This window comes from Peromyscus leucopus, chromosome 7 (assembly GCF_004664715.2).
Source record: "Peromyscus leucopus breed LL Stock chromosome 7, UCI_PerLeu_2.1, whole genome shotgun sequence".
In the NCBI taxonomy this organism is placed as follows: domain Eukaryota; kingdom Metazoa; phylum Chordata; class Mammalia; order Rodentia; family Cricetidae; genus Peromyscus; species Peromyscus leucopus.
Genome location: NC_051069.1, coordinates 81013621 through 81025359, shown reverse-complemented (window position 1 = coordinate 81025359; position 11739 = coordinate 81013621).

Sequence of the window (11739 nt, the reverse complement as noted above, 5' to 3'; positions counted from 1 at the left end):
GTTTAAGAAACCCCATTTTTCCTTTTATGCCAGTAAGGCAATTGTGCCTTTCATAAATTATCATTCAAAAATATCATATATATATATATATATATATATATATATATATGTGTGTGTGTGTGTGTGTGTGTGTGTGTGTGTGTGTGTGTGTGTGTATGATAAAATGAAAGATGTTATTTTTTAGTATTATAACTTAGTTTGGATTGAATGGCCACACTGTTTGATGAACTATTGCCTCTCCTTAATCAAGCAGTCTCTTGTGTTCAAATCTAATCTTTATTGATCTTGATGGCATTCATAGCTTTTCTTCTCCTGTGGAAACAGAAGCAAAACCTGCATAAGAATTCCTGTAGGAGAATGAGTAGAAGGTAAAATAACAAGAATACAATAAAGCTCTGGATCCACGCAATCCACATGTGCAACAGTAACTTCTTTCCTACCAGAGTCAATTCTCTCTCAGCTTCAGCTGAAAATTTTCTTACAAGTCCTTGTAAGGTTTGAAGAAAATTACTTAATTCCTGAGTGGCTAAGACAATTGTGGGGCATAGCCAGTTAATATCTCCTAGTAATTTTTGAAAACCATTAAGGGTTTCTAATTGATCTCTCCTGATTTGTACTTTCTGTGGTTAAATTTTCTATAAACCCAGCTTATATCCTAGGTAATTAATAGAATCTCCTCTTTGTATTTTTTCAAGAGAAGCCATGTAGACTGTGGCTTAGGTTACTGATTAAGTAAAACAATTGAGTCCCAGTAGCCCAGCCTACTTAAATTCTTTTCATCTTAATGTTGGGAGATGTGTTCACAGGTTTAGAAGTGCATCATAGCTGAAACAAAATTTTGAAAATAAAGCTAAACTAAGATATTTTTGTTAAATTGCTTTGAGGTGAAAAACCCAAAAAGACAATCTAAAGTGTTAGAAAGGCACCTGCTTGAGTGAGGAACTCTTTAAGGTCAGGGAACAAGAATAAACCAGTCTAATTATTATTAGCTGATGTGTCTTTCTTGCTAGGATTTGTTGGTGACCAAAAGTGATGATTAATTCCTTATACCCATTTTTGCCCCCAATCTCCTACTATAAAAACCTATTGATGAGTGGGTACTCACCCTAAAGACTTGAAGTAGAGCTGACTGATTCTTTTTCATGTATAAAAGTTTAGGTTTGTGATTCCTTATAAGATTACCTTCCAAGATAAGTAATAAAGTGATTGGTCCTTTCATTGTAACCACAAAATGCAGCCTGCCAGTAAAAGAACTGACTAAGAAGAATATCTTGCTTGCTTACACTCTGTTAATCTATAATAAGAATGTATGTGGGTTCTTGGGATTATTTGTTTTTCACTTCTAATACATAAAATGTTTAATCATGTTAAGGGATATGGAAAACATGCTGTTTTTTTAATTTGTATGCAATGTAATTATTCATTAGAAAAATAGAATGTAACCATGTTGTAATTTTTATATCACCTGAAAGATTTTGCTGGGGTATATAAGCTGTAAGGAAAAGATAGAGTGAGAGAAGAAAAACCTCAAAAATGAGAGTATTAGGAAGAAAACATTAAGAGAGTTAGATGGAAAACATCAAGAATAATGACAGAGTTAGAAAGAAAACACCAAAAATGAGGAATAGGGAAGAATAAAGATAGAGTTAGAAGGAAAACATCAAGAGAGACAGAAGTGACATTTCTGGATACAGATAAAAGAGAATATAGAACATAGAAGAGAGAATACAAAAGAATAAAGAAGAGGTCTGAAGGAAACCATCAAGAGAGTGTGTCTTTCTCCTTACTCCTTCAGATAAAAAAGTCATAGTACACCAACTTCATGGATTCTCTTCAAGCTCAGTGCTGCTGGAGACTAGCTCCCCGGGCAGCAGAAATCTCCAACAAGGCAAAATTCTCTTTACTTCATCAAACACTTTTTCTAAGGTATCTGAATCTGAATCAGCTACTAAAATATCATCTACATAATGGTAAATTATAGATTGATGAAACTGATTAAGAATTATTTCTAATGTCTGTCATATAAAATATTGACATAAAGTGAGACTGTTTAACATTCATTGTAGCAAGACCCTCTACTGGGATATTCTAACAGGTTGAGAATTATTATAAGTGGTTACCATAGAGGCAAATTTTTCTCTATCTTGTTCTTGTAAAGGTATAGTTAAAAAAAAAAGCTGTCTTTTAAATCAATCACTATAATAGACCATCTCTTAGGTAATGGGAACTCCAGGCTGTAAAGAGCCCATTGGCTGAATAGCCTTATTTATGGCTGTTAAATCTTTTAACATTCTCCATTTTCCAGATTTCATTCTAATGAAAAATATATGAGAATTCCAAGGACTAGTCAAGTTTTCAATATGATGAGCATTTAGCTGCTCCTGTACCAGCATTTCTAGTGCCTGTAATTTTACTGATGTCAAAGGCCATTACTCTACCAAGACAAGTTCATCTATTTTAAAGTTAACCATTTTAAAGGTAGGGGTCTTGGTACCTTTGAAAGATTAACAACTCTTGTGCCCTGCTTATGGACAAGCTGAATGATCTGTGACTATTCTTGATAATAACTTTTAATATTTTTCTCAGAAGTATTCTTTATTTTATGGCTTATTTATGAGATTGGAGGAATGCTAATCTCTGTTTTCCATTGCTCCAACAAATCATGTCCCCATAAACTCATTGCTATGTTAGCCACACATGGCTTTAATTTTCCTATCTCTTCTTCTGGCCTTATACACTGAACCTATCTTGCATTTTGTTTTACCTGAGATATAATTCCAATCACTAGGAGGTAAATATTTACTTCCTGAAGAGTCCAATCTGGATGCTAAGCTTTTAAGGAAATTATTGTTACATCTGTGCCTATGTCTACTAAACCTGCAATTACAATACCATTTATTGGTATTTTTAGCTTTGGTCTTTGATAATTTATAGAAGTTTTCAAAAATACTTGTTTCATTATTTCTCCTGAAAATTTTGTTTTATCTACTATTCAGAGCAGCATTGTTTTTTAACAACATACATTAAATCTTAATTGTCCTGTGAATGAGTTTATCCAAAGCTGACAGGGAATGACTGAACCATATTTGATACTGGGGCCTTCAAGAGGACCACTAAAGTGTTTCCCGATGGCAAAGGGTTATCTTGCCTGTTCCTTCTTGATCTTCATTCATTAGTCCAATGCTGGCATTTTCCACACCTGCATTTTCAAAAGCCAAAGATTTAATTAATACTGTTCTAAATTCTCCATCTGATACTGTTCTATATATAGCTGAAGTCAATTCTTGGAAAAAAAATCAGTAAAGGCTTTTTTTGGGCCTTGTATAATTTAAGCAAAAGACTCCGACCTCTTTCCTGATTGTTCAACCTTGTCCAAAGCATTCAAAGCTGCTAAATGCCATAGGGTCAAGGTGTCATCATCAAATCCAAACTGTCTTTGCAAATCAGCTTATTGGCCTTAACCCTCTGACTCTCTATGTTTACTTTCTGTCAACTAGTTGCTAACTTGGCCTCCTGACCCAAGGTTGATTTTATTTAATTAACAGAAATGCAAAGTTGGAGTTCACAGTATGATTGAATATCCCGCAGCACATTCCTCTAGCCAGTCCTCCTCACCAAGTAACAAGTAACTCCTCACAAGGAATAAATATTTAGTTTAGAATAGATATGCACATGTAGATGGTCACATTTGTAAAAATTCTAGGATTCTAAAGTAAATATATGAATTGTATTTAGACAGATAATATGGCTACTCATGTTTCTTTTTGAATGGATGGGTGTGTTGTGTTTTGTTTAGTTCATGAATACTGTAAAACAATTCTTGAGCTTGTAATGATTGAATATCATTTGAGAGGACCCAAAAGTATTGTGATTTCCATGACTTCTGAACACAGAAATGGACTCTGGTGCTTAATGAGAGTTTTGAAGGAGTTAACCAAGACTTAAGGGAATGAAGTTTTCCCTTTGCCTCTCCGACTTGAAGATCTTCCTGTAAGTTTGTCTGTGACTCAGCAGTAGGTTCCAATGACTTAATGCTTCCAGGAGGGGAACATGACTATTTACTCAGTCCATGATCCCCAGTTATGATGGCAGCAGCCTCAGAGGAGCTAATCTTGTGGCTTGGCTGTCGTCTTTCTTTTTTCTTTCCTTCAGAAAATCAGTACTTAGAGTTAGCCTGTTAAAAAAAAGTCTCTTCAGCTATTTCTGGGTCAGTTTGCTTTGAGACTCTATAAAAGCCTGGCTTACCTACCTTGCATAAAGCAAAGCAAAACCTTTTTCTACATTTTTACATCACATCAAGGTTTAAAAAAATACAGTTTTATTCATAAATTCTCACAATAACACTGTCATCAAAGCAATTAGGTCATCGTGGAGTTAATTCTCTAGACACAGACATGCAGACTACAGAATTCCCTGCCTACATTGTAGGCATTTTAGCAAGGGTGGCTGCAGGTTTCAGGCCACAAAGTCTAGTGAATACCTGAAATGACTCCTGGTGACTCTAGAAAATACTCAGGACCTGAGAGGCATATGCATGATACTCACAGTTGAAAATCATTCAGTTGCAGTGTAAGCATTTGTTATTATTTTTCATTATGTACCTGTTGTGTGATTAATGGAAAGTTCTGGAAAGCAGAGATTCTATGTTGGCAGTGATTATAGTCTTTCTTTCAGAAGGAGATTGCATAGTTTATATTGGAAAATGACACTGAAATCATCAGTTAGGAGATATATTTACCTGAACTTGTAGTTGAGCAGGCACACCTGTGCCCTGAAGTTCATTTCCACATGAATAATAACTAGCAAGAAAATGAGACTTGAGTTTCTACACACACACACACACACACACACACACACACACACACACACACAGGCACACACAGTAGCTAGCCTACCTGTATTGTTTTGATTTAGAACCATTTGCATGTGTCAGAAAAAAAAAGAAAAAAATCAATATTAGCAAAAACTAAAGCAAATTCAATTGGTTGAGAGGTGGATGGGCTAAAGTTAGAGTGGAAGAGAAATGAGTGGGGTTTGAGAATCATCTGCCTTTTTATTGTGTTGAGTGAGGGAAGCTTGGGCTTCCACACTTGGTTTGGAATTTGCATTGAACTAGGCATCTTGTATTCCATATAGCAATTTCATTAAAATTCATGAAAGCAAGAGAGTATATTTTATTCACTTATTTGCAAATTGGATGAAAGTTTTCTGGAGGCAGACATTCTTAAATTTGAAGGCAGGATAGAGTCTCCTGGGGAACTCTGGTGCCGCTGCTGTTGCTATGGAATTTGATGTGGATGTATGATTTCCCACAACATCCAAGTGACTTCTCGGTGTAATAACAAGGAATTGGAGACTGATGCTCAATGGCTCTTGACCTGACCAAGACAAAACCCACAGTAACCTTTAAAATACTGCCTGGAATCTACCTTCAGACAATAAAATCAATATCTAAGGACGGGATGCTTATTCGTATTCCAAAGAAACTTCTAGTAAGCTGGAGTATGACTGTACTTCCAGTTCCAGAGAAGTCCACATTCTCTTCTGGCCTTTAGAAATAGTTGCATGCACACACATACACAGATTTATTTTTTAAAAAAGGTATTTTTGTTCAGTGGTCAACCTGTTGTTGTTGTGTTTAAATGTCCTCCAGAGCAAACAAAATATATTCTTCATTTTGTACATGCAAGTTTGCCACTGGATTTTCTGACAACTATGGGGTAGCATTACTTTATTTAAGAAGCTCTGAATAGAAGATCTTGTTATATCATTTACTTTCTGTTCTTGATATCTGCACACAGATATAAGAAAGTATAAGAAACACTATGTCAACCATGACATTGGCACTGGAGTCCTCAGGGAAAAAAAAGACAGAAAGGATCATTGGCAAAAAGACCCAAGCCAGTTACCATTGCACAGGAATGGACTGTCACTGGGTCTCCATCTAGCTGTGCAGAAACACATTGTGTACTAGTCTTCATAGCAAGTTAGAAACTGTAGTGTTGGGTAAAAAATGGGGAACAGGCTTGAAAGAACAAGCACAACTTCACCCTGGTCACTCACAATCTATAGCATCCCTGTGCAGAGAGAAGGTGTTGGAGAAGACACCTGGACATTTCTCAGCCCTCATGTACTTTCTTTGAACTTTGATGACTTTCTCAAGAAGTCAATGCGAAAGGTGAGAGTAGGCATGTGCAGCTCTGTCTATTTTTGTGTATCTTTGGGGACACAGTCTGTCTAAAAAAATGTATATTCTTAGCACACCCATAGAGTACAATTTATAGAAAAGAGTCTATGGGGCCTCTGGTTGCCTGAGATGGGGAAGGAACTCATGCTATTGTCCCATCATTAGGCTGATTGTTACGAGAGAATATGGCATGTTCTTTAAAATAGCCTAACCAGGATAAAAGTGATGTGTGTTTCCTTCCTACACCTGTCTCAACTGATTATGTTCACACAGGAAGTTCACTAAACACTAGCAATGAAAACATTTTATCCCATAGACATGGGAGAGGGGAGAAAACAGTGCCCTCTGAACATGATTTCTTTTGTCCATATTTCAAGTAAATAGCAGGAACACTTTATAAACAAAACCACAGGAAAGTCAAATGGAATGAAGAAGATAGCCAAAGCAGAGGAGACAGAAAACAAATCAGGAAATTAAATAGATCAAATAGCCACCCGTCTTTACAGATGATGAGTCCTCACATCCGACTTGCCAAACTTTTGTATAAAATATTCTCACACCCCAGCCATGTTGTCTGTTTCAAGGTGTTTGCTGGGCCAGCAGGCAGGCTAGGCCATATCTAGAAAGAATTAGTGATGTCATTGGCCTTATTTCCTTTATCTACTAAATCCAGGGCAACCCCTTAATTTATTATTAAAATAATAAAAATATAAAAGAAATAAAAATAAAAAAATCTTATTTTTACTTGTCTGCTACTTCTTTTTAGACAGCTGGAGGACATGGCTAGTGTATCCAGAAGGTTTCTCCAGTCTTGCCCAGCCCTGCGGTTGGGAGGAATCTCTCCTACCAGTGTTTGGCAGCTGCTTAGACCCAAATAAACACAGGAAGGCTTATATTAATTATGAATTGCATGGCCATGACTTGAGCTTCTTGCTAGGTAGCTTTTATATCTTAAATTAACCCATTTCTATTAATCTATATGTCACCACGTGTTCCATGGCTTTACCTGTGTGCTATTACATGCTGCTACCAGGATGGTGTGATGGCATCTCCTCCACCTCTGCCTTTCTTCTCCCTGTCTCTCTCATGAATTTCCTGCCTGCCTCTAAGCTGCCTTGCCATAGGCCAAACAGCTTTATTTATCAACCAATCAGAGCAACACATATTCACAGCATACAGAAAGACATCCCACAGCAGCCTAGGGATCTGGGAATAATATCTATTTATTTGCTTGAAATACATTCATAGATTTTCCTGATTTGAAATTACCTTTACACACACACACACACACACACACACACACACACACACACACACACCAATGAAAGATATCGTTTATATTTAAATATTTAATTTTGTGTTTTTATGCAGAAAAGTTATCATTTACCCAACATTACCTGGAAAAGATGGATCATTTTCATTATCAAAGATCATTACAGGAGCTGGAGAGATGACTCAGTACCCACATGGTGGCTCACAGCCACCTGTAATTCCAGTTTCAAGAGATCTGATGCCCTCTTGGACCTTATACATACCATGTAGACATGCACATATACACATAAAATAAGCAAAATAATGAAAAAAAATCACAAAGTTGTAAAAGTGTTTACTTCCTTACAAAACCAAGGTTATTTTTTTCCTCATGCAGTAGGTCTGTCTGCAAAGCCTTGAGTCGTCTGTATCACCCACAGAGCTCCCATTATTACAGAGCTCATTGCAGCAGGACTGGTATGAAGCCAAGAGAAGCCAAACCCGATGGCTTCTTTCTCAGAAGGAACAGGGTGTTCCTTAGAACTTCTTAGAATCCACATTAAAGGGTCGGTTTACTGAATAACTGGGGGAAAAAAAACTGTGTGGTTTTCCACCAAATGACTGAGATGGACAACTCTGATGTCTGGCGTTTCTCACCACCCTGTGATATATTGACCTCCAAAGTGGCTGAAGGAAGAACATAGCCATTGCTGATGTCTGTGATGTGTGCCCTGCACAGATTGGACTGTCACAGCAGTAAGAGTGTATGTAGCTCTATAGGCGCTAGGCGATTTATGTAGACTGATCGCATGAGGGCTGAAAAACAACTCTGAAAACTACGAATAATTCAAACTATCAGTGCTGTAAAACATGTTACATTAAATGTTTTCAAGACTCTGTGAAAGTCTTGGTTTTATGGCAAGGAGATGGAAAAGGAAAAAAAACAACAACAACAACAACAACAACAAACAGACCTGTGCTTTCACTGTTGGTTCTCTGTGAATTTCCAGGGCACATTGGATATCTGACCTCTCTCTCTCTGTGTTGTCAATTCCTTCATTTGTAGACAAAATGTAGAGTAAGAGGTCCTACATGTCCCTTCCGGGTTTGAATACTTACATCTCATAGATTAAAACAGATGGAGTCTGGCTGAGAAAATGATTGTGGTTTACGAATGAAATCCACAAGCCTCTGCTGCCCCCTATCGCACACCATCATATTCAGTTTTCTGACTCCCATGGTGGGGAGGCTGCAAAACCAGTTAGCACTTTGGTCTTGTACTTAGAGTTTGCTTCTCCCTAGTACCCTCCATTTGTGTATTTCTACAAAATCAAAAGCATGAAAGACAGCACAATTTTAATTCTGTTGTTATATGTTATAATGCAAAGAGTTGGAACTCTAATTATTCTTAATGACTGTTAGTGAAGACAATTTGGACAAACTTTAAAAAGTTGTTCTGTGATGATGACAAATGAACTTTATTTGTGTCTGGAGTAATGAATGTGGTTGGGACAAAAGTTCCTAGGAACTATACCTTCAAACCGAACTTTCTTCAAGGCTGGTTAGAACTTCTACGATTGTGGAGAAGTTGAAATGTTGTGGTTCTAGAGTTCAACTAAAATTTATCTTGGGCTAGCTTTAGCCCCTAAATAGCTATAATTTGCCCACCTCAGTGTCAGACCTAATGTCCTGTGACAAATCAAAGCCTTTGGAGCATATCAAAATCAGCAGAACACCAGTTCCCCCCAAATCCAAGCATAGAGTCCACAGAGAGCACCTGATGCCGAGACTGAGTTCTCTGCTGTGCTGCAGCCTGCTTCTTTGATGCCTTCACCAGTGTATCTGGAGAGGGTCATGGTTTATAACTTCCATTTTTCTGTTACTATGAAAGCTTCATGAAACTACTTTTGCACTGAACACAGAATCTGGGGTTACCAAATCTGTGTTCATGGTCACAAATATTTGGCTCCAGAACAAGCCCTTCCTTGTTCTCTTTGAGGTGAGCATTGTGTTTCAGCTTCAACAGTCTTTTACCTAACAACAGTATTAGGAATATTAAGCATTTAAAAACTATCTGGAATTTAACAATGTTATGAATGAAGGTTGATGTCATTTAAAATAGAAAACAGAGGCGTAACACACTGCAACGATCTGCAAGCACGATGTAACCACTTTGTGTCTCTATTACAGACCTTCCCATACTTATCTAGTACCAAACTTCATGCTGGCTTGTTTATTTGTTGTTGTTTTTAATAGTTCCCTTCTATTGCTGCTATGATTGCAAAGTAAATGATCACAGAATTCTCTTGCTGTAGGAAACCTAGAAAGTGTGGCTGAAGTATAAACCAAAGATTTTGATGGTATAGTACAGCTTGCTTCTAGATGAGTAAGAATTTGGTAGAGGTTAAAAATGATAAACAATCTGAATGCTTGACTATGAAGAGAGGCTGGATGGGAGTCCACTAACCTTGTGAACAGTAGCTTCCATTTCATCATCCAGGATGAGGCTGGTAGTCAGCCTTGGGCATAACAAGGTTTCATTTTATAATAGAGACTCTCCAAGCCCTATAGGTACACATGACGCAAAGAGTAGACTAGAAAAATTGATCCACTACTAAGTGGACATGAAGAGAATTATATATGTATATATTATACTTTAATTAATATTATGTGTTAATTATATAATATATTATTACTTGCGCTACAGGCAAAAAAAATTTAATTACTCGTGAAGAATTTAAAAACTAAGTATTGTCCTGGATTTTATATTTAAAAACACATACGATCACAGGAAATATGTTTGATTGTTACCCCTGTGGCACTAGCAGGGATGCAATTGAACTCTAAAAAGAGTACACCTTATATAAGACCTCCTTCCTGCCTCAAGTCCTTCTCAACTGTATTCCAGAATATCAAACCACAAGAAAACATGCTGCCATTCTGTTCTGTTTTCATATACACCATCAAAATGAAAATTAACCAAACACTACCTAGAGGAAGATCACAGCATGTGGTTAAGATGGAACTTGTGGTCCTTTTGTGGACAGTAACATGCGTGAACATGTGCAAAGTTTCCCACTTGCTTTCCTCCACCCTACAATGTAAATCTCATAGTGCCTATCACAGAGGCCTGTCATAGGGATGACAGGGGTGTGGTAATATTTTATCTGTGTACCCTAATAAAACTTATCTGGGGTCAGAGAACAGAACAGCCACCAGATTAGACATAGAGGCCAGACAGTAGTGGCATACACCTTTAATCCCAGCACTTGAGATCTCATGTCACGTGTGAGGACCAGAAACTAGAGGCTTTTTAAATTTTTAGACTTTTAGCAGCAGTTCAGCTGAGATCCATTCGGATGAGGACTCAGAGGCTTCCAGTTTGAGGAAATAATATCAGCTTAGAAGTTATCAAGGTGAGGTTGGCTGTGGCTTGCTTGTTCTGTCTCTCTGATCTTCCAGCTTTTACTCAAATATCTGGCTCTCGAATTTTTTTATTAATAAGACCATTTAAGATTCATGCTACACAGGGGTCACAGCTGCATAGCAGTATCTTCCTAATGAACAATATTAAATAGACTGGACAATGTCTGGGGCTGTGTACTGCTATAATAAACAGCCAGTCACTAATTTCCTTCATGAAAATTTCCAGATTGACTTTTAAAAGTATATCAAGATGGAATCTGCTTGCAGACATGGCTGTAAAATTTACCTTATCTATAGCACTTCCAGGAACTCTCTCAGGAATACTATATAGTCAGCCTTGATAGTTTGATTGTGACCGCAGTAAATCATATAGTACAGAGCTAGCAGCCCCCTGTGAATATACCAGTACTCCAAAAGGTCAATGTCTATGGCAGCCATCACAGAGGTGTGTTCTAAGGATCTGTCTTGGCTACAAGCCTTTATTATATATATATATATATATATATATATATATATATAATATATAAAATAGTGCTCCTATTTGCTTTTCAGTTCAGTTCCTAAATTTAGCAGATATGCAATAAAGTAATTACTGATGGAGTAAAATAGTGGAAAGATTGACCCAAGCTTATTGGCTATTATAATAATATTTCACAAACTTACCATATTTTTCTTCTTTTTGTGAATACTGAAAGAATGTCTACCACATGCTCTTCTTAGCCATGCTATATACTGTCAGATAACAGATTACCCACCCCCCACTTTGACTTCATGAATGTATCACTTTGCTTCTGTCTTTTCTGAGATTTACATTAAAGACATACCTAGATGCACATGGGAAATGCATTGTGAGTGATGGGTAAAGATTCAAGGGA